At 45.4% G+C, this 21,943-nt stretch overlaps 2 long non-coding RNA genes across 4 annotated transcripts; both read right to left on the reverse strand.

Annotated features, from left to right (window-relative positions):
- Positions 1-8,947: 8,947 nt before the first annotated feature.
- LOC109245380 (uncharacterized) lies at positions 8,948-12,055 on the reverse strand. Of its 2 annotated transcripts, XR_002070849.2 has the most exons (3): positions 10,908-12,055; positions 9,479-9,512; positions 8,948-9,317 (listed from the first exon to the last, which is right to left on the reverse strand). It is a non-coding gene; the product is annotated as an uncharacterized LOC109245380 (long non-coding RNA). The 2 variants fall into 2 exon arrangements; XR_008423136.1 differs by having other exon boundaries at positions 8,948-9,512.
- Positions 12,056-13,658: 1,603 nt separating this feature from the next.
- LOC109245379 (uncharacterized) lies at positions 13,659-21,175 on the reverse strand. 2 transcript variants are annotated; one of them, XR_002070848.2, is made up of 4 exons: positions 20,517-21,175; positions 15,047-15,262; positions 14,820-14,879; positions 13,659-14,684 (listed from the first exon to the last, which is right to left on the reverse strand). It is a non-coding gene; the product is annotated as an uncharacterized LOC109245379 (long non-coding RNA). The 2 variants fall into 2 exon arrangements; XR_002070847.2 differs by having other exon boundaries at positions 14,820-15,262.
- Positions 21,176-21,943: the final 768 nt, after the last annotated feature.

Below are 21,943 nucleotides of genomic sequence, written 5' to 3' on the forward strand. Positions count from 1 at the left end.
TTTTTTCTATAGAGATTCATATATGCTGGCAGTGAAACCAGAGTGATCTCCAAAAGTCTGTGCAACGGTTATCGGTTGCCGCATAACAAATGACCCCAAAACTTCATGGCTTAAAAGACAATCATCTTTCGTTATTTCTCCCCAGTAATGAAGACCTCCCCACGTGACCTGGGCTTCCTCACAACGTGGTGGCTGGCTTCTCAGTGTGACCATCGTGAGACAAAGAAAGATCCAGGCAGAGCTGTGTGCCTTTTATGACCTAGCCTTGGCAGGCATGCAGAATCACTTCTACTGTGTTCTGTTGGCCAAGGCAGTCACAAAGGCCTGCTCTGGTTCATGGAGCCCACCTCTTATTGCAGAAATGTCAAGTAGGACTGTGAGAGTATGTGGGATGGAAACTATATTGCTTCAGCCACTTTTGGAAAATACAATCTACCAGAGGTACCGCCTCCATGTACAGTGGCTCTCTCTTCGGCCAAAGAGGTGGATTTTTTATCAACGTTAGTAAAGGCACCACCTGAATAAATACTAATGCAGCCTTGTGAGATGTACAGAGACTCCAGATCTCCTGTGGGATGAACAGCGGTCAGAAAGCCCAACAATTCAGTGGAAACTCTAGAAGAACTTGCCAACTGGAAAGGGAGGAGAGAGGATTGCTAGGTTCTTCTCTCAGCTATGCTTTTGGATAAACGTCTGGAGAGCACAGGGCTCAGCAGGTCAAGAACCAGCTAAAGCAACACCATAAAAACAACACCCTACGTGTTACTGCACGCGATGTTTTTATATGCACTATCCCATCTGATTCAGCAGACAGCTAGCTCACTGAAGGGTGGACAGTCTTTCACAGGGATTCAACAGCAAACAGGGGAGACGCTTCTTCTGTGTCCAAGGAATCTGCACTTTAGTAGGAGATGGGCAATAGACAAAGCAGAATAAGCCAAGTGACAAATGAACAGGAAAGTGACAGCTAGTGATGGGCACTGTAGTAAAGCCAGCGCAGCACGTGGTAGAGACGTACCCAGTGCCACACCTAGCACAGCAGTGCATTTTAAGTGGTCAATGATAGCCTCTCCCAGACTCTGGGGATATAGGTCAGACACAGCTTCAGTCTATGGATGGAGGAATTCAAGTCACTGGGGACATCCTGTGGCTTGGGTTGGTTTAGCAGCAAGGCCAAGGTGAGAACTCCAGATTGTTGGCTGTAGTCCCTTGTTCCCCGCAGGCTGCACGGCTCCAGGCAATGGTGGCGGAGCGGGGCCTGGTCATTCAGTAAGGGTACGTAGCCTGGTGTGGGTGCTGTCTCCACGTGGGGCCTGGAAGGTGTGCCAGGAACCCTTTGAGAATGGAGAAATCAGTGAGTAGCCAGCAGAAGAACGTGATCTTCCCTATCTGTTTAGATCAGGAAATGAGTTAAAATTGTCTTTCTTGGGGCGCCTGGGTGGCTCAGTCAGTTAAGTCCACTCTTGGTTTCAGTTCAGGTCATGATCTCATGGTTTGTGGTTTTGAGCCCTGCAGTGGGCTCCGTGCTGACAGCTTACAGCCTGATTGGGATTTTCTCTGTTCCCTCTCTCTCTCCCCCTCCTCCACGAGCTCTCTCCTTCTCTCAAAAACAAATAAACATGTAAAAAAATTGTCTTTCTTTACATAGTAGGCTTGGCCATGAAAAGCTAGATGGAAATACAATCTTTGTGGATTAAACTGTATTTTAAGAGCTCTCTGACATCAGGATTGGCAAAATGCTGATAATCCTTGAAGTTGAGCACATGATCCATGGGGGCTCACCATATTGTTCTACTTTGGTGCGTGCTTGAAAGTTTCTCAGATGAAGAGTAAGTAAATACAAAAATATTAGCAGTGGATCTCTCTTTCTCTCTACCTCTCTTAAAATAAGAACAACTAGTTCAAGGAATCTTTTTTTGAAAAAGGAAATTTTGCAAAAAAAAAAAAATGTATAACTCTCCAAACATATGCTTTTTTCTAAAGCCAAGCAATAGTGTATCAAAATAATTTGTAGTATTAGCTCTACCTTTACGTTCAGTGATAGTTAACATGAATAGGTGTGTTTCTACCTACTGGGAATATATTATGAAGTATCAGAAGGAGACAGTGTGGTCGCAGCGGTCACTCAGGAGAGGCAAGGTGAACCTGGATGTTCTGGGAACGGGGTCTGGTCCCATCTCTCCCACGGCAGGTCTGTGGCTCCAGGCAGGTCTCCTCACATCTCCGGTCCTTGGTTTTCTCAAGTAAAGGAAGTGTTTGCTCTGGATCACTTCAAGGATCCTTCCTCCCAACATCGGAAAGAGAATTCTGGGGGTCAAGGCATGACGGGACTGAAAATACCAAGACCACTTAGGACAGACGACAGGGAAGACAGAGATGAATTTCCAGCTCCTTGGACGAGGACCCACCTCATGCCTCAAGGCCTTTCAGGATGTCCAGATCATACGTGGCTCTTCACCTTCCATTTGTCTCCCCACCTCCCCAGGCTAACATCTTAGATGTTCTGTAAAGGAAACCGATGAAAAGATGAGTAACAGCTTCTGAGTAACAGCTTCAACAGCTACTGAAGATATTTTCACAATGTCCTTGAATTTCTCAGACAACACAGCGTATACATTTCCTTCTCTTCATCTGGAAGAAGGTACACAGATCTTCCGCCAAATGGTGACCACTACTGCTGCTCTGCGTGGACAGAAACCCTGTGCGTGGGCTCGGAGCCGCGGTTTCCTTTCCTTTCCCCTTGGGGGATGATGTGACCTCTCTGGGGACTCTCTCCTCTTCACCCCCTGACCAGAAACCAACCCCAGTATCTATAAAATACAGCAAGGAGACGCTCAACGCTCATGATTTAATATGCTTACAATTCTTTCTAGGTGATTGGATTGTGATTTCTCATTTTTCATAAATTTTATTTCCTTTAACTTTTCTCTTAGTGTTTCTGGACTCTCCGACTTTTCTTCAAAGAGCACGCATTCCTTTGGACTTGGGAAATGAACCCCAATACACAGGATTTTTTAAAAAGTATATATTATTAACCCCCAGCTTAAAATCTGTCACCGGCCCTTCATCGGCTGGCCTTGCCAAGTGCATAGAATCCAGAGAGCTGGGCTGGCCCCTCGGCCTCCAGGACCGGGGACCCTACCGACTTTACCTTCTGGCCCCCTGTCCTCCTACCCTCACTTCCCCAGGCCACCCGGGGCTCGCACCCACTCCCTGCACCCACAGGAACCCGGCCTCTGCTTCTGGACCTGCCGCGGTCCAGCCGCCAGGGGCCTCCACCCTCGGACCCCACCTCCGCCTCCCTCTGGCCGAGTGCAGTGTGCAGCACGCGCCACAACCTCTTCAGGAGGCCCTCCCTGCACCTTCCCGCACCCAGGCTCTTCTGGAAGAAACCCCAAACCGCATTGTACGGCGCGTTCCAGGGCTGTTTCTTCACTGGCCGAGAAATGCCCTGACGCCAGACTCGGCGGCTTCCTTTCTCTAGTTTTTTTCTTTTGTCTTTTTTGTCTTTTTGGACTTCTCGGTGTCCAGCAATGTCAGACACCCGGCAACTTGACCCATGAACTTATCCACAGGATGTTTGCTTGGGTTTCAGGAGGTCTACGCAGCAGTTATAAATCACTAGAGGTTGTTTCTCTTTGCTCCCCCAATAAAGGCCACTTAGGAATAAAACCATGAAGAGTGTTACGTGCAAAGGACCAAACTAAACACAGATGACATACCGGGGATGGACATTACCTGCAGCAAGGTTCCCCCCTCTATCTGCCCACTGTTCCACCTGGAACCCTGCCGTGCCCTCTGCGGGCTGCAGCCCAGGCAGCGTCTGGCTGACTTACGATGACGTAATGCGTAGTGCGTTGGCCGTGGGGACCCTCTGACTGGTATACTGTAGGTGTTCATTCAGTGCTCGTGGAAGGAAGGAATTTCATATTTAGGTAGCCCGTGTGTCAGGAAGGGTTCAGTCCATATGAATCAGGGCATTAAACAAGGCACGCAGGGGGAGCCCCAGGGAGACTTTCTGGCCTTGTTTTCTGCAGGCACTGGGGCACCTGACTGGTGGGAGGGGCCTCAGCGCCACAAGCTCCGCCCCCGTGAGGGGCTGCCCTTCTGCAGCCAGCCAGGTGCTTGGGACTCAGCCAGTGTCATGTGGGCTAAGAAGGCTAGGCGAGCGTTTAAAAAGTGCTTGCCTTTCCTCCTTCCCACATTGAGCTCCAGATTCTCCGTTATTTTTGAATTCTCCTCCTCTGTCCTCTCTCCAGAGTTTTACCAGCCCCGAGGCTGAAGAGCCTCAGAGCGTCACCCTTTAGGAATGTAAAATGATTCTTGCCCCAACACAGCTTTGCTTAATAACACACTCTACAAATTCAGGGAGCTCATTTGGGTAAAACACAGTTTTTCCTTTTCGTCCCTTTGCTGCTTTCTCCAAACAAATTCTAAGAAAGACTGCAACATCAGCAATTTGGCAATTTGGGACTGAAATAGAGAGTCTAGAGTCTGGAATCTCATGTCTTTTTCTGATTGAAAAAGTAAAAATTCTTTGAAGTGTATAAATTTGTGCTTGGCAGTGCTTGCCTCTGGCGCTGTTTCATTTTTCACAGACCAACCCAGAGCAGGGAACACTATTCCTCAACCCTTCCGCACCAAGATTCTCTGCCCTGTAAACCTTCACACACCAGGACAGGAGTCCTCCTGAAAAGGGGTATAAACCCCCTTCGATCACGTCTGACCACAATGATGAATCCCTCCAAGTGCCTCTTCTTCACTGTCCTAACCATCCTGTCCCCACCTACAGTGACATACACCACAGAACCCAACACCCAAAACCAGGCAATATGTTAAGCGCCCTCTGAAGTATCAGGTGACAGAAAATGGGAGAAAGCTTGGTTAGGTGGCCGCCACCTATGTAACCAGTCACGGAAGTATCCTTTCTCTCTCCCGGGTGGCTCAAGCACAGTGTTGGGGGGTGTCGGATATTTCAAGGGGAGAGGTCAGCTGCAGCCCACAGGAGACTTGTGTGGCTTGCTCCTTCCATGGATTCTGGCTTCATGTCGTGATAATGATAATGATGACCAGTTGCCATGTAGACTCTCCATGGAATTGCGTGCACAGCGACCACTAGATTCCTTCATTATGTTCTGGAACAGTAGAAGACAGTACCACTTGAAGCCTGAAAGAGTGAAGGGCCCATTGATCATGTTGAAGGGTGCTTTAGCCCACAGAATATCCCCCAGACTTTTGAACACCACCTCCCCCGCCCCCCTGTGACCCCTGCCCAACACTCTGGAGACTGTGTGAGAGTGCCTGATGGGGACTGGAGTTTGCATTATTTTGAAGCTGGGAAAATGAGGTTTGGGGAGCCAAAAAGCTTTTCTATCTTTTTTTTTTTTTTTAAGGTTTATTTTTGCAAGAGAGAGAGAGAAAGAGAGAACTCGTGAGCACAAGTTGGGGGTGGGGGGGGCGCAGAGAGAGAGAGAGAGAGAGAGAGACATAGAATCCAAAGCAGGATCCAGGCTCCAAGCTGTCAGCACAGAGCCCGATGTGGGGCTCAAACCCATGAACCGTGAGATCATGACCTGAGCTGAAGCGGATGCTCAACCGACTGAGCCACCCAGGTACCCCGGTTTTCTATCTTTTGAGGTGGAGATTAGAATATCTTCTAATTCCTCTTCTAGAAGAACTGCTTAGGCAGTGTCCTGATGAAACCCTGAAGGCAATAAAGTAACCCAAATAAAAATGCTCCAGGCTGAATGTTGCAGCTAGTAATGTCAATTGGGCATTTTACTAGCATGTTCCCCCTTGGAGCTAGGCTGCCTCGTGCTTGAACATTATTGTTCTTAGAGTGTGATCATACCTAAGAACTGTTTCTAGGAGTTTGGGAGGTAAAGACAAGGGCAGCAGGGACACCTAGCTGATTTTCTCTTCCCCTGACCCTGGAGGGAATGATAGGAGGAGGAATGGAAAATCATGGCACACACACTGGGCTGGACACTGAGGTCCCCTGCATGGCATTTTACTGAATAACTAGGACTGAGAGAATGGACAATGGGTGATTTTGGACTTTGGAGTGTTTGATGGGTTGTGTTTGTCCTGTTTAGCTCAAGGAGTCAGACCACACGCTCTGGGTGGCAGGGGGCTTTTCACTGAAAAACAATGGATGTTTTCAACCTCAGTCATTGGGGGAAACACTAATCCTGAGGTGAGATATCTAGAAAAGGAAGACTGTGAAAATTGAAGAGTTGTTGCAGTTCTCATGGAGATGTGACCCAGGCCCTGCCATGTGGTTGGCCTGGGTTCAGGTAAGGAGCTCCCTGGGAGGGGACCTGTGGGGTCAGTCGGGGGCCTGTGTATGACCCCTAAGAACAGACCCTTCAGAAACAGCTGCGTTTTACTCTGTGAGTTGTGATTTCCTAATCCCAGGGGCTCTTGATGAAGTGTCATTTGGGGCAGAGCCCCATTTCACTCATGCTATGGGGAACTGTGAGCATCTGTGTGGTGATCTCCTAGGGCCACTGACAACCAAAGCAGCAGTCATAACAGCAGTGGGAGCCAGGCAATAAGCCAGGGGATTTTAGCAACTTATCTAGCAGTGTGGTATAGAGGGCAGCTTCTAAAATGGCCCCCGAGTTAATATCCAAAATCTATAAAGAACTAATCAAACTCAACAGCCAACAAACAAATAGTACAGTGAAGAAATGGGCAAAAGACATGAACAGACACTTTTCCAAAGAAGACAGCTAGATGACTAACAGACACATGAAATGATGCTCAACATTACTCATCATCAGGCATATACAAATCAAAACCACACTGATATACCAACTCATACCTGTCTGAATGGAAATGAACAAATAGGAAACAACAGATGTTGGTGAGGATGCAGAGAAAAGGGAGCACTTTTGCACTGCTGGTGGGAACACAAACTGGTGCAGCCACTCTGGAAAACAGGATGGAGGTTCCTCAAAAAATTAAAAATAGAACTATCCTGTGACTCAGCAATTGCAGTACTGGGAGTTTATCCAAAGGATACAGAAATGCTTATTTGAAGGGGCACATGTACCCCAATGTTTATAGCAGTGATATTAACAATAGCCAAATTATGGAAAGGGCCCAAGTGTCCATCAACTGATGAATGGATAAAGAAGATGTGGTATCGGGGCGCCTGGATGGCTCATTTGTTTAAGCGCCAGACTTCAGTCCAGGTCATGCTCTCACAGTTTGTGGTTTTGAGCTGACAGCTCAGAACCTGGAGCCTGCTTCAGATTCTGTGTCTCCCTCCCTCTCTGCCCTTTCCCTGCTCACGCTCTGTCTCTATCTTTCAAAAATGAATAAATGTTGAAAAAAAAGAGGTGGTATATATTCACAATGGAATATTACACCGCGATCACAAAGAATGAAATCTTGCCATTTGCAACAAAGTGGATGGAACTAGAGTGTATTATGCTAAGCGAAATAAGTCAGAGAAAGATAAATATATGATTTCACTCATATGTGGATTTTAAGAAACAAAACAGATGCACATCAGAGAAGGGAAGGAAAAAAATAAAAACAGAGAGGAAGGCAAACCATAAGAGACTCTTAAATACAGAGAACCAACCGAGGGTTGATGGAAGGGTGTTGGGTGGGGAGATGGGCTAAATGGGTGACAGGCATTAAGGAGGGTACTATAGCATATAGTGCAATAATAATTTCAGGAGTAGAATTCAGTGATTCAGCCCCTACATATAACACCTGGTGCTCACCAAACACTTGCCTGTTGCCTATTATCCCATCCCCCGACCCACAACTTCTCCAGCGACCCTCAGTTTGTTCTCTGTATTTAAGACTCTCTTATGTTTTGTCCCCCTCCCTGATTTTATATTATTTATGCTTCCCTTCCCTTATGTTTTGTATCTTAAAGTCCACATATGAGTGAACTTATATGATATTTGTCTTTCTCTGACTAATTTCACTTAGCATAATACACTGTAGCTCCATCCACTTTGTTCCAAATGGCAAGCTTTCATTCTTTTTGATTGCTGAGTAATACTCCATTGTATATATATACCGCATCTTCTTTATCCATTCATCCATCGATGGGCATTTGGGCTCTTTCCATACTTTGGCTATTGTTGATAGCACTGTTATAAACATTGGGGTGCATGTGCCCCTTCAAATCAGCATATCTGTATCCTTTGGATAAATTCCCACCGGCAGTGCAAAAGGGTTCCTCTTTCTTCGTATCTTCACCGACATCTGTCGTTGCCTGAGTTGTTAATTTTAGCCATTAATTTTGCTGATTGGGAAGCGGTACTCCATCACTGGGGGCAGTGAGAGGAGCCAATGACAGCGGATGACCAATAGAAGCAGTACTGAAAAACACACTAACTGGGGTGACATAATCAGGCATGTTATGAGGGCCAATCAGGCACTAGGGAACTTTTACTATAAAATTATGATATTAGAAGGAAATGCAATTTACTTTGTAGTCACAGATTAATGAGGCTAGAAAAGACTGGTTATTTGAGAAGTACTTGTGAATTATTTATTTCCCAAAACTATGTTTCCTACACCTTGCTTGGATCCCCTTCTCTCTTCCTCACTTGTTTTCCCATTGCCTCCCACCTGGAAGTGGATTTCCTGCCTTCCTTGTTGAATCAGTGACTCAGTCGAACCAGGTGCCTGCCTTTGACTTTAGTTCATCCAAAAAGAGTCGACTCCCATTGGCTTCTCTCACTGCCCCTAGTGATGGAGTCCTGCTTCCCACCCCCCCGCAGCCACCCTGTGCTCAGGTCTGGGTTTGGGGACATCACATCCCAGATAGCACCAGGACCTCAGAGCCTGCACGTGTCTGGGATGGGCATCAGACGTAGTTTGCACCTGCTCAAGAAAGACTTAGTGCAGCTGAGGTATAATCGATCTAAAATGAGTTAGTAACAGGAGCAAAGCTCAGTATTTAAATCACTACATATCGTGATCAACATCATACAACTTTTAACTTTGAAGTCTTTGGACGACAAACATGCTCCACACGGTCTGTTTGTTGGGATCACTGTTTCAAAAGGAATTCAGGAAAGAACCCTGAATTCCTGGGATAGACTATAGGCCAACCCATGCTGGCCATGTCCCTCTGGCCTGTGGTCCTTTTACCAGATGGGATCCTTGGTGTCCATCCACGAATGGTGGCAGTTTCAGCCAGGGCTCACCACCACAAGGGTCTGGAGGAAGCCTAGGGGAGCTCTGCCATCCATGAAGCTGCTACCTCCTAGTTCGCCATACTTCTTAGGTTTCTTCGGTCCGATTCAGACCAAAGGCTACTTTCTCAATTTGTTTTTACTTGGCTGGAATCAAACAGAAGTAGAGAATTGGGATGTATCACCACTTAAATTTGGAATTATAGTATCATTAATTCCTCATCGGCTTTTGAATTTCTGAGATAGGGTGCCTGACAGGCGCTCTCTTTCAAGTTGCCTTTGCGATGTTACCAGCTCTGCTGACATACCTTTAAGGGTCAGTGAAACACTGGAGAACAGTTCCTGCAATGAACAAAATGCTGTGTCTCAGAGATTACCATCACTTTGTGGTCAAAAATATTTTTCCTGTATGACTTGTCTTATATCAAAGTGTCTGGATTATGTTCACTGTAACCATAAACTGTTAGGAAGGTTTTCTTGAATACACTAGCCATTTGTACCTCTTCATTCTGGATGACAAAAAAACAAAAACAAAAACAAAAAACACAGCACCACCTAGAAAGAAAGACAAAAGGATCCACGAGTGTGATCACTTTCTCGTGCCTGACCTTCCCGCGGATGTTCCAAAACAAAGACGAAATCAGACAGTGACGCCTGCGGAGTAAATAATCCCTTCCAAGTTTATCCATATGGCATTCCTGGTCCTGGAAAGCTGATTCGTTTCTAGATCAAAGGGAGGTTGGCTGGGTGGACCCAGGGGTTAACAATGCTGAGTTCTGCAGGATGCTGATGATGCCTTAGCCTCAGCCTGACTGTTGGGCCGGGTAACTCGCAACTCTTCTATCCTGATAAACTTAGTCACCAAACCCTATCTTCCTACCACCGTTGGAGCGAGCCAGGGATATTCTGCAGAGGGCGGGGGTGCTCATCTGGGGCAACAGGAAAGCTCAGACCAAGGGAAAAAGCAAAACTGAACTGCGTGTGTCCGAATTTCTTTCCTTGGCAGTGGGCGTCCAGGGATCTGGCCTTGGCCTGGGCTCCGGGAACTGGCCTAGCCTGGAGGAGGGGTGCGGCTACCCATCTGGAGCCAAAAATCAACATTCAGGGTCAAGCAGGCAGACTTGGAAAAATAGGAGGGGACTGAGCAGAGAGGTTGCAGCAATGACACCGTAAGCCAGGACTTCGGCATGAGCGAAGACAAAGGCACACAGAGAAGAGAAGCCAGAGCCCCAGGAGATTCTGAGAGGGACAGGGCCCCTTGTCTCTGGGTGGAGAGGGAACACGAGGACAAACTCAGCACAGCACAACCAGGGTTCCCAAGCCAGGAATGGAATTTAGAGAGTTGACGAGACGGAAGGGAGGCCAGAAGCTGGTGTCAGAGTCACAGTCTAGTGTTAGCAAAACAGACGAGTTCAAGTAAGGACCAATAGCGGCTGAGATGGGCTGGTCCACGAAACAGGTTTTAGTTTCCGCTCGCGTTAATAAATCAACCGATGCCTGATTCATGGGAAGATCAGGTATGTTACCAACAGGGCCAGGACTGGAAGGGATGGACTTCAGACGCAGGAGTTCTGATAAATGCTATTCTGCAGGGTTCCCAAACAAAACAAAGCAAAAACAAGACAAAGCTGCACTTCACATTTATAATACCATACACTGCATTAGGGAGTATATTCTCTGTAGGGGAAAACTTTAATTTTGAATAAGCATTGGTGAGAACTTAAGTCCTTAGCTTACAATTTCCATGCCTGATGCTAGAAAGCTTCCCACGGGGTGACTCCTCATGTCAAACTGGGTTTCTCCTCCGTTGCCCGCCTGCGTCCGAGGTCTGGTGCTGGAGGACCCGTTCACATGGTGATATCCCGTATCCCTGGACCTCTGTCTGCGCTGGGTAAGTCAGCAGGTGCGTGGCAGGAGAATTCCTGGAAGCCCTTCCTGGATCAGGACCGATGGCCAAGACTTAACTATATACATGGGAGACACTGTGAGATTAAATATATACACAGATCTCCAACTCAGCTTCTCTTATAAGAAGACAGATCTCCAAAACTCCCCTGGACTCGCCAGTGCTACTTGACCTCAGGGAAGTGTGACGAAAGGGAAGTTCAAGTGCAGAGAGGTAATGTCTTGAACGCAGCAGCCAAAATATCCCATGTGCGCAGTTTACGGGAAGCAGGTGACCCCGTGAACACGCTGCTGGGTGCCAGAGGTGTTAGGAGAAGCCCAGCAAATGCAAAGCCCGAAGCTGAGGCACCAGTGGCTGGAAAATCAAACCTTTTCCCAAATATACTCATTTATCAGAGGTCCTGGTCTTGAGCTTCTCGATTTCATGTTCTCCCAGAGAAGAGTCGATTTTTAATTCTTTCTCTTTGGGGCATATTTTCTTATTTTCTTCCTTGTTTTCGCAGTGGGCACTTTAGCTGGCTTCCGGGTGGTGACATAAAGTACTTCGGGTTTTTCACGAATGCTTATTATTATTTGAAAAGCGGAAAATTTTCAAACGTCATAATTGTTGAGGTTGGGGCAGGACAGAAGCGCAGGGGGCCAGCGGCCGACCTGTAGGCCACCCTGCGGGTGCCTGTGTCTCCGGACCAGGTCCTCCTCTCGCCGAGTCCGCACAGTTGGTGAAGCGAAGGTCCGGCAGGGCACCGAAAAGGACGTTTACTCCCAGGGTTGAAACGCAAGTCAGTACATTTCAAATCACCAGATTTTTAAAAACTGCGTACAGAATTTAGACCTCCGGTATTTCTAAAACATCGGACATGCCACAAAACAGAGTGTGGGCAAGGGTGGTTTTATAACCCCGCCTGATCTCATGACTCAGGACGCGGGGTTGGGCAGCTCGCTCAGCTCCGTATGGTCCCCTGAGGGGCCTGGACTCAGGGCCGCCCGGCAACAACCTGGTCCCAGCCTGGCCACTCACAGACCGGGCCTCTAGTCCCCCCCCCAAAGATCCAAATCCCCTCCTGGCTCTGTGGCTCCAGGTTAGAATTCAGGCCTCATTTAAAAATTATATTCCAGAATTTCAGTTTCAGCTTCTCCCCCCCCCTCCTCCCCTCCCCCCCTCCTCCTCCCCTCCCCCTCCTCCTTATCTCCTCCCCTCCCCCCTCCTCCTTATCTCCTCCCCTCCCCCTTATCTCCTCCCCTCCCCCTCCTCCTTATCTCCTTCCCCTCCTCTCCTTCCTTCTCCCCCCTCCTCCCCTTCCTTCTCCCCCCCCTTCCTGCTCACCTCCCCCTCCTCCTCCTTCTTCAACTTTCAGCCCCAGCACAGAAGAAAACCTACAGCAGCTCCATCTGGCAGGACAAAACGAACGTTTTACGTTTTGCAGAAATGTTTGAAGGAGGGGGTCTTTCGAGGTAAAGTAGCTGGTTCCTCATTCTCCCTTCAGGGCAGGACCACAGCCCAGACCCCGAAAGGCAGGAACTTGTTCCCGTTTAAGACCTTCCAAAGCAAGAAGATTCCAGAAGCGTTATTGATCGCGTCATTGCACAGCCTTCTATTCGGTATCTTTAGGTGCCTCAGGTGGGGCACTTGAGCCCAAAAGGTAGGTACTTAGGATGCAGCCCGTCTGGGTCCGGGAGGCCTTGGGCTGGGGGTGGAGGGAGAGCCGCAGGCAGTGCGGGGGGGTGGGGGGGAGGTGGGCGGGGGTGCTGAGGTGGGGGAGGGGGGAAGGGTGAGGGGGTGAACGTGCCGCACACGCTGACGGCTGTGGGTCACGTCGGCCTCCCGACATGTATCGTTCAACTTGAACAGTGTTGTGCTACATTAGCTGTTAAAATTATGAGACAGTTGCCAACTTTTGAAAATTTGGAAAATTCATGTGCGCTCAGGCTCACTCACTGCCCACACACATTTAGAACCTGATTGCCAATGTTTCTTTAAAGACTTAGGTGAGGTTTCAACTATACTTCAATTTAAAAAAAAACAAACTTGGGAGATCTAGGAACAGTTGAGGCCCTGTTCGCGCCTGGCTGTAGGCACGTACTCCACGGTCCCCATCGCTGCCGGCGGACGTCCCAGGGGGACCACCCGTGTCACCAGCCAGCCCCTGTGGTCATCCGACTTGGTGACCACAGCTAGAGCCGTGCTAATGGAAGTATAATGCCAGCCGAAGGTGCAATCAAGCAACATAGGTAATGCACTGTTTCCAGCAGCCACATTTTTTAAAAAGGAGAAAGGAACAAGTAAAATTAATTTTAATGATATGTTTTGTTTAACCCAACATGTCAAAAATGTGATGCAATTAAAATAAAAATTATTTTTTTAAGTTTATTTATTTTGAGAAAGAGTGCACATGTATGAGGCGGGTGGGGGGCGCAGAGAGAGATGAAGACAGAGAGAATCCCAAATAGGCCCCGTGCTGTTAGCACAGAGTCTGATGCAGGGTTCCAACTCATGAACGGTGAGATCATCACCTGAGCCAAAAGCAGGAGTCGGACACTTAACTGACTAAGGCACCCGGGGGCCCCAATAAAAATGATTAATGAGACATTTGTATTCTTTATTCATCCTATATCTTCAAAATGCACTTTTATTCTCTGGCACATCTCAATTCAGGCTTGCTCCATTTCCGATGCGGCCGGTGGGTGGGAACCCAATAGCGCAGGACGCTGTTGTGCTACCTGGGAGAGACGGACCAGCAGTGGAAGGTTGGGTTGGAGAGAAAGACTGAGGCTAGATCATGACCTCAGGGTTCCCGGCTTAGGCAGAATGCTCAGTTCTGGGTGGCCTTAAAGGAGGTGCTTTTGTATTTCCTTTTATCAACAATTAGGAGCCACCGGAATCCTTTTCGGGGGCTTCCGTGCAATGTTTTAAAAGTCCGTTATTTTATCCGACATTCCTACTCCCATATCTCAAATCCATTTACTCTTGGACTGTCTTGAATGTATATGGAGAACAGCTGAGCCAATGCTTCCAGAGGTTTCCAAACTGTTTCCTTTAGAGTGCCAGGGTTCCAAGTAGGGGCCTCGGAGGAATGGTGAGTGGGAGCGCTAGACCCGGGGCCCATGCCAGCATCAACTGGAGGAGGTTCATCAATCTGACATGTGGCAGCTTGTGCAAGATTGTATTTACAGAAACAGCACTGCTGTTTTTGTGTCTTTTTAGGTGTTTGAAGAATACTCCTTTATGATATAGTCTTCCAGAATGGATAAAATAGTCTCTCCTGTGTTAGGTGTTTAAGTACTTGGTGTGATCCCTATTCCCTTTGTCTGTATGTCTTTTATGGATCCATCATTCACTTTAAGTCCCTTTATCCTGGGTGGTCCAATATAAGTTGGGGACCAGGTATGGTCATCACATGCTAAAAGGGGCCATTAAAAAATATAGTCATACGTAATGCTTTAAAAACTTAAAGGAGTTGTTTACTTACCACGTGTCTTCACAAATCTCATGTTAATCAGCGATTATGGGTCTGATTGTGCCATTATAAACTTTTAAAACTCCACTTTCTATTAAGTCAATCAGGACAGTGTTCTTTTGTAGAAACCGATTTCTCGCAAAAAGGAAATGGACTGTGAAGGAAGAATTGGCTCCTAGACCTTCTAATCAAATTGACCGCATTTACTCACCCACTCCCTTCCCCAAACCCGCTTGGTAAGCTGATCTCTTAGCAAAAGAGAAAAAGGCTTTCCATTTTTATGACTTACATGGAATAAAGAACAATGTCTCCGCCTCCAGACTGTGACCGTCTCTGACTTTATTGTGATCTGTGGTGAGAGAGGAATTCGCAGAGGAACATTCTCCCAGACGGCCACAGACAGGCTTCTTGGGACAGTTTATCTGCCTGCATGGCTGAGCTGCTTGCTCTCTTTCTCCTTCCTCTTCTGCTCGCATGCTTTCTTTTTATTTGAGATCATAATTCATCATTCCTTACCTGCCAATCAGCTGAAACAAGTCATGGTGGTTTCAGACACAACTTCATAGCAGCAGGTGGTTTCTTTGACTGAATTCCTTCAAGGTGAATCTGATGTGTCCAGGCAAAGCCAGTGATGGAAACCCACCCGAACCCAGGAGTATTTGCAAAAGAATTCCCCAGGGTGTGTTCAGTTACAGAGTTTCGGTCAGGTTTCTTGGTATCCTTCACTGTCTTCTGAAAAGGCAAAACAGTAAGGCAGATGTGTCTGTGAAGAAACAATGCTAATGTAACAAAGGTGCGGTGGGGAAGGTATGCTTGGGGGCTCTGGGTGGGGCAGAGGCTATATCCCAACACAGGTGTTCAGACATTCAGATTTCATCCAGGAAATGTACTAAGAAGCTCATTGACCCAGGGACAAGTGCACGGGACATCCTCCAGAAAGAGGAACAGGGCTGGGGAATCCATTCTGGGGAGAACTTTGAGGGGACACAAGATGGTCCTCCCATGTGTGTCACACTTAGGAGAAAGTCCCAGCTGAATTCCACCTTCGCTCTTGCACAAGAAAGGATGGAATAATTCCAGGGAGAGTGATGCTTTCATAGGCATATATTTGAATCGGTTCTAACTTACATAAAGAAGTAGGTAATTTGCAAACTTTGATACTCGAATATCAACCTGTCACATTCCTTAGAAATGATCCCACAACCCATGACCTTCAGCAACCAGTTCAAGGGTAAAGCAAGGATACAAGCATCTCATCAGGAAAAGATGGCACATTAAATGGGGATAATTAAGGAAATTTTAATACTATGATTATTTGCAAAAACATGAATAAGCTTAAAAGAAATGAACATGGAATGATGAAACGCCATAGGGCCAATTTCAACAAGGAGACCTTTTGCCCCCTGGGCCTGATGGGGGAAGGCCAGAAATGCTTACTGGATTCCTGAGAGAGAGGGGGCCATGTGGAGGGAGTTACATTCTTTGGGGAAGCCACCAACACTCTCTCTGCAACTCAGCTCCTTCTGTCTTCTGAGTTGTTGCTTGTAAATGCCACTGTAAGCCTAGGGCAATGGATGATGTTGCAGCTGCCTATAGAACCCAGCACAGAACAAGATGGACACAGCGGGTTAAAGGGAAAATGCCCAGTATAGGCATCAATTCCAACAGGACAGGGCTGTTCATCGGCCAGAGGACCAGGGAAATAGGGTAATCTAGCTCAGTTTGAGTGATCAGAATCTGAGGGTAGCAGTACATTTTCTCCCAGTTATCACTATGAAGCAGTTGCTACTCTACTAAATGGCCCACTCTGTGTTCTTTCTTGCCTGCTGGACTGTGAGCTCTTTGAAGGAAATACCTGCCCTTTCATCTGTACACAGTTTACTGCACGGCGTTTGACATATAATAAATGGTCAGCAGATGGTGGTGAATTGAATCAATGAATGTCCCAGGCCGCTACTAAATTGAAGCTTTATTCCTTTTGACTCTTTACCTTGGCCAGAATCAGTCTTCAAGAATGGTGCAGACCAATAAAACTAAGAGTTAGTTTTTTGAAAAGAGAAACAAAATCAACTTTTAGCTAGACTTGCCAAGAAGAAAAGAGAGAGAGGACTCAATTAAATAAAATTATTAATGGAAAGAGGAGAGAGACATTATCACTGATACCACAGAAATGCGGACCATAAGAGACCGCTCTGAACAATTACACAACAACAAGTTGGAAAAGCCTAAAGAAAAGGATAAATTTGTAGAAGCATACAACCTACCAAGACTGAATCATTAAAAATGAGAAAATCCGAACAGACCAATAACAAAGAGGAGATTGAGTTAGTAATCAAAAACTTCCAGTCAAAAGCAGCTCCAGGACCAGATGGCTTCATGGGGGAATTCTACCAAACATTTAAAGAAGAATTAATACCAATCCTTCTCAAACTTTTCCAAAAAAATGAAGATAAGGGAACACTTTCAAGCTCATTTTATAAAGCCAGCATTACCCAGATAAGGACACTACCAGAAAAGAAAACTCCAGACCAATATCCCTGATGAATATGGATAGATGCAAAAATCTTCAACAAAATACTAGCAAACTGAATGCAACAGTACATTTTCAAAAAAAGAGCATACTGTGATCAAGTGGGACTTATCCATGGGAAGCAAGAATGGTTCGCATATGCAAATCAATAAACGGGATACACCACATTAATAGAAAGAAAGATAAAAATCACATGATCATCCCAATAGATACAGAAAAAGCGTTGGATAATTCCACATCTTTTCATGATAAAAACCCTCAACAAAGTAGATATAGAAAGAATATACCTCACCATAATCAAGGACGTATATGACAAGTCCACAGCTAATATCACACTCAATGGTGGAAAACGAAGTTTTTCCTCTAAGATCAGGAGCAACACAAGGGTGCCCACTTCCATCATCTCTATTCAACATAGGACTGGAAATCTTAGCTAGAGCAATTAGACATAGAAAGGGGTAAAAGGCATCCAAATTGGAAAGGAGGAAGTAAAATTGTCTTTATTTACAGATGATATGATTTTATGTAGAGAAAATCTTAACGATTCCACTAAAAACCTGTTGAAACAAATAAATTTAGTAAAGTTTCAGGATACAAAATCAACATAAGCGATCACTCCTACACAGTAACAGTGAGCTCTCTGAAAAAGAAAGAAAACAATCACATTTACAATGGCATCAAAAACAATAAAATCCTTAGGAATATATTTAACCAATGAAGTGAAAGATCTGTATACTGAAAATTATAAGACACTGATGAAAGAAATGCCAAAAGATACAAATAAATGAAAGATAGCCCACAATCATGGATCAGAAAAGGTAATGTTAAAATACCCACAGTACCAAAATCCATCTATAGATTCAATGCAATGCCTATTAAAATTCCAGTGGAAATTGTCACAGAAATGAAAAAAGTCCTAAAATTCATATAGAACCACAAAAGACCCCGAAAAGCCAAAACAGGCTTGAGAAAAAACAAACCTGGAGGCATTACATTTCCTGATGGCAAACTAGATTACAAATGTATAGTAATCAAAATATAATGGTACTAGCATAAAACAGATGCATAGACCCATAGAACAAAATAAAAAAAAAAAACAGAAATAAACCCGTGCTATATGGTCAACTAATATTTGATAAGGAAGCCAAGCATATGCAATGGGGAAAGGGTAGTTTCTTAAATAAGTGGTGTTAGGAAAATTGGATATTCACAGCAACTAAATAAAAATGGGAATATAAATGTAATGCAAGAATATAAATACAATGAGTATTATTAAGCCATGAGCAGCAACATAGATGGAACTTGAAGGCATTGTGCTAAGTGAAGTAAGTCAGACAGAGGAAGAAAAGTACTGCATGATCTCACTCACGTGTGGAATATTAAAGAGTCAAACTCATAGGAACAGTAGGATGCTGGTTGCCAGGTGCTGTGAGTTGGGAAAATAGAGACGTTGGTCAAAGGATACAAACTTCCAGTTATAAGATGATTAAGTTCTGGGGATCATGGTGATTAAGTTAACAATATTGTACTGTATGCTTGCAAATTGCTAAGAGAGTAAATCTCAAATGTTCTCATCACCATCTCAATAAAAAAAAGCTAATTATATGAAGTGATGACTTATTAACTCAACTTATTGTGGTAGTCATTTTTTAATATATACATATGTCAAATCATGTTCAACTTATATAATTTTATGTATCAATTATATCTCAATAAAGCTGTAAAAAAAAAAAAAGGAATAGTGCGGAGATCACCTTCAGGTTTAGTTATTAATTTGGGGTTAAGAAGCTCATGGCTATAGCTGAACTAAGTGGCAATATTCAAGATCCTGAGACTTTATGGGACCCAAAGGTATAAAGGGACCCAGAGGTTTAGAAGGTCAAGGAACCCAAATGCTAGCAGTGGGGCATGGGAGGTTTACTTATCACAGCCAACAGGAGCATGGACAGGTCTCTCGGTAGGCTGAACTCTAATCTATGCATCTTAGTAGAGGCCAAATTGAAGGCCTATTGATAGAACCCTGATAGCAGTGTAGACTATAATAAATGGAATAAGCCAAGTGACAAAGGTAAATAATTCTATGCCTGATGAAAATCATATTCTGGGTATATAAACTTACAGAATATACATAGTTATAGGATTGGAAAATTACAATAATTTATTCATTTTTCCTAAAGACTTAGGAAAATATATTGGGCCGTTTTTCAAACTATTGTTTTAGGGAAAGTTACATACATGAACACGGATAAATATACAAGCATTTGCAACAATTTGAGATTTGCCACAATACTTTAACTCTGGAAAACTTCTAGTGGTTCTGCCTTGAGGGCACCGTATTTACCATGGGACCGGGTCTTTAGAGAAATGCATTTGGAGGCATGTATACTTCAATACAAGAGCCACCACAAAGTTGGCATGGCTTAGGTATGTTAGTTCTTCCAGAAGCTGGGGACCCGGACCAGTGAAACCCTCTTTCAGGGTAATAAGACCGTCACACACATGATATTCTTAAGAAAATTCTACTGTTATCATCTTTGGAGATAGTCTTTTGCCATATTTCCGTAGAAAAAAATAAAAGTCATCAATAAAATTAACCATAGAAATCTTCACCCAAAAGGCCTTTTAGGAAAATGAGAAAGGTCTTTAATTATAGAGAAACTAGTAAGCTATAAAATGAATTCATAATAGGGACTCCACCAATCTGAACTCCTTTGTAGGGCTGTTGAAATTGACCGTGCTATATGAAATCTACAAGTTGGAAAACAATACTGAGGACAACTGAGAGATTCAGGGAAAATATCAGCAAATTTAATGTCTGTACACAATATCAACAGCTACAATAGAATATTATCCTAAGATGTAGTGGGTTGAATTGTGTCCCCCCAAAAGATACACTGAAGTCCTAATCCCTCGGACCTGTGAATGTCACCTTATTCGGAAAGAGTACCTGCAAATGTAATCAAGTTAAAATGAGGTCATACTGGATTAGGATGGATCCTAAATCCAATGACTGGGGTCCTAGTAAGAAAAGGAGACAGAGATTTAGACATGGAGACGGAACACACATTGAAGGAAGGCCGCATGAAGACAGATGCAGAGATTGGAGTGAAGCAGCTGTAGGCCAAAGAATGCCAAGGGCTACTGGCATTGCCAGTAGCAAGAAAAGGCAAGGAAGGATCCTCCCCTAGAGCCTTCAGAGGCAGCCCAGCCCTGCTGACACCTTTATTTCACACCTCTGGCCTCCAGAACTATCAGAGAATAAATTTCTGTCCCTTCAAGCCAAATAGTTTGAGGGAATTTTGTGATGGAAGCTCTAGGAAACTGATAGAAATGTAAACAAAATGGAAAAACCAGTATTTCCTGTTCTGTGCGCAGTAAAAACCTGGAAGCCGCCCTGGCACTCCCCCCACCCCCCATATCCAGTCTATGGCTGGGTCTTCCCAATTTCACCCCTACCTCTGTTGGCTGCTCCATTTCTCCTTCTCCCCGTCACCTCCTCTCCAGACTGGGGCTCGAGGACCAACTCCACTGCAATGGCCTCTCTCCAGGCCTTCCTGCCCCAGAGTTTCCTCAGGCTCCAATCCTTCCTCCTGCAGCCAGGTTGTCCTGAAAATGTAAATCCAATTAAAGGGCACCTGGGTGGCTCAGTCGGTTAAGCACCCCACTTTTGATTTTGGCTCAGGTCGTGATCTCATGGTTTGTGGGTCTGAGTCCTGCCTTGGGCTCTGTGCTGACCACGCAGAGCATGCTTGGGATTCTCTCTCCCTCTCTTTCTGCCCCTGCATGCGCGCGCTCTCTCTCTCTCTCAAAATAAATAAATAAACATTAAAAATTTTTTTTTCTTAATGTAAATCTAATTACACCCTGCTTCTCACTGCCCTCCCAACCTCTCCATTCACTTTTATAGGGCTTTAACCACTGATGCCTTATGTGGTCTGGGTCATTCCAGACTCTCCCTTCATCCCATCTGTCGCCTGCTCCCTGCTCTCAAGATGTTGCAGCCTTCTTTCTGCTCCAAGAATTCTCAGAGCTGTATCCTCTCCCAGGACGTTTGCACATGCCATTCCCTAGGCCCGGCGCTACTCATGCCTCCCCTCTCATGCTAGCTTTACCCCCAGTCCCTCCCTCAGAATCGGTCAATCTGCACCTGACATGCTCACAGCTCCGGAACACTGTGACAGTTAGCCCGACTCATAATTACACATCTGTTTCCGTGGTATTTGAAAAACGTCTATCTCCCAAGCTACTCTGTAACTCCGTGGCCCGTTCTGTTCCCAGGGCCTGACTCAGCGGGTGCACGGAGGAGGAAATCAGCAAGCTGTGACTGAGCGCCTGAATCTGTTACATCTTTTCAAACTCTTCTTTCCAGTAACTACCCCCTTTTTTTAGGAGGGAAAAAACCCACAAAAGTCGTACCCTCTTTACCGTCCCTTCTTACTCCTTCCATCAAACTTGAAAGAATTTGAATATGACTGACCAAAAAAACAAAACAAAAAAATAATCTAGCTACTGATTTCAGCCCCAGGCTTGTGGGATTACTGAGCGATGATCGCATTGATTGCAAGAAACATTTTCTCATTAGAAAAGGAAAGACATCTTGAAAAAGATCTTATCTTGTCTCTAAAGCTTTTTGTCAACATGAGCCGGCACAGCTCTTCACAAATGTCTGGTCTGCCTCCACGTGGGAAGCTTTTTCAACTACTTTACTGATAAGACGATTGGCTCTGATTAAAAGTGAATTGTTCATGAGACCAGTCTACAAAAGATAAATAGAAAACTGTGCTTCTAGGTCAGGAAAAGAGCGGAGCGTTTCTGGAAGACGTTGACCTCCCTTAAATGAGCCGCCCTCGCTGGGTGGTGACTGGCGGGGCTCTGTCCCTCTC

Source organism: Panthera pardus, unplaced genomic scaffold (genome assembly GCF_024362965.1).
Source record: "Panthera pardus isolate Hobbes unplaced genomic scaffold, ASM2436296v1 HiC_scaffold_17, whole genome shotgun sequence".
NCBI classification, from domain to species: domain Eukaryota; kingdom Metazoa; phylum Chordata; class Mammalia; order Carnivora; family Felidae; genus Panthera; species Panthera pardus.